We start from the raw sequence: 1449 nt of genomic DNA on the forward strand, positions 1-1449 counted from the left end.
ATTTTACTCTCAAATACCAACTGAATTACCGAATATCAATTACCAAATTTTTCGATTCGGTTTGATAATTCAGTTCTCGGTGTTTTACACCCAGCCCTATTGACAAGGTATGCTGTCTATCAAGGCTAGCCAGATGGGTGTACCTGGTTTTGTATCTTGGATTCAAACCTAGAATCTCCAAGTTTTACTCCTATCTTAACCACTACTCCATCCCCTTGGGGAACCAACATTATGTTATAAACTAAAAAGTGTTGTAGATGTTTCCTTACTAATCAATAGGAAAAAGACCAGTGGAGTTCATAAAAGAAAAGTCCGCCATAAAAGAAAAGATTAATCAGTCAGCTGACTACTAGCAAAGATGAGCCATCCAAAAAGCTACCATGCAAGGACAGATATGAGCTGAAATTTGAACTCTTTTGGAGTTTAATTTACCTCGTGTTAACTTATGTTAGTAATTAAGGTGCATGATGAAGGCTACTTACTTCCAGGAAGGATCTAGAGCAGGATCATAAGGGTGTGTCATGGGTATCATTCGACTCTCATTCACAGCATTGTGACTCCTACGCTCCAGAATGATAGAATAGAACCATCAGGACATAAAAAGAAGGCTACATAAATTGGATTGAAGCACAGTAAGTAAATAAATTTTTCTATGTAAGCTTTTCAGATATTGATGGTGTAACAGAAAACATTTTGAAAGATAATAGAAACTCTAGACATATCATTGTTATATTTCTTAAAAAAAATTAATTAGAGCATGATAGAAGATGAAATTTCAGATGAACAAAGATATAAGAAGAGGACAGATCAAAACAAGCAATGAATCTTAGGAGATGTTGGCGAACACTTACATTTAGATGATTGATGGACATAACTCCAGAGGAGCTAGTAGTTTTCATCCACTTGGTGCCTGATGATAGACCAAGAGATTATTCAATAGGTCGGTATCTTGTTTTCCCAGTCTGTACCTCCTTTTCCCTGCTAATAGAATGGCCACCAAGAAACTTACCACATTAATTTGGTGGCATGAAACTCTGAAAAACCTTTGTAGGAGCATGTAATTTGGATCCAGAACACTCATTTTCTAGTCCACGTGATGAAGACATTACTTGCTTGCCCTTATCACATTCTTCACGGCAACAATCCTCTTGAGCATCTTCGCAATAACCCTGTGTGCGATATCTAAAAGGAAGAGAAAAGAAAGAATTATTAAAAACAGGAAGAGGACTACATATTCATAAAAGATACACACAGTATATAAGAGAATTAAAAGCTACAACATGCTAATGAAAGAATCAATGTATCCTTTAGGTGGAACCCAATATCCAATACCATTTAGGATCCGCTTTGAAGAATGACAGAAAGATTAGACAGCTCGAAGAGGTCCTAATTCTCCCCTAAGTGATCTATATCACTTCCATTTAGGCTTCTAGTTTTGTTTCATTTTTC

At 36.2% G+C, this 1449-nt stretch overlaps 1 long non-coding RNA gene across 1 annotated transcript; it reads right to left on the minus strand.

The window, feature by feature from the left end:
- Positions 1-390: 390 nt before the first annotated feature.
- On the minus strand, positions 391-1176 carry LOC124890979. The gene is made up of 3 exons (XR_007049476.1): positions 1010-1176; positions 852-910; positions 391-560 (listed from the first exon to the last, which is right to left on the minus strand). It is a non-coding gene; the product is annotated as an uncharacterized LOC124890979 (long non-coding RNA).
- Positions 1177-1449: the final 273 nt, after the last annotated feature.

Source organism: Capsicum annuum, unplaced genomic scaffold, assembly GCF_002878395.1.
Source record: "Capsicum annuum cultivar UCD-10X-F1 unplaced genomic scaffold, UCD10Xv1.1 ctg28197, whole genome shotgun sequence".
Lineage (NCBI taxonomy): Eukaryota > Viridiplantae > Streptophyta > Magnoliopsida > Solanales > Solanaceae > Capsicum > Capsicum annuum.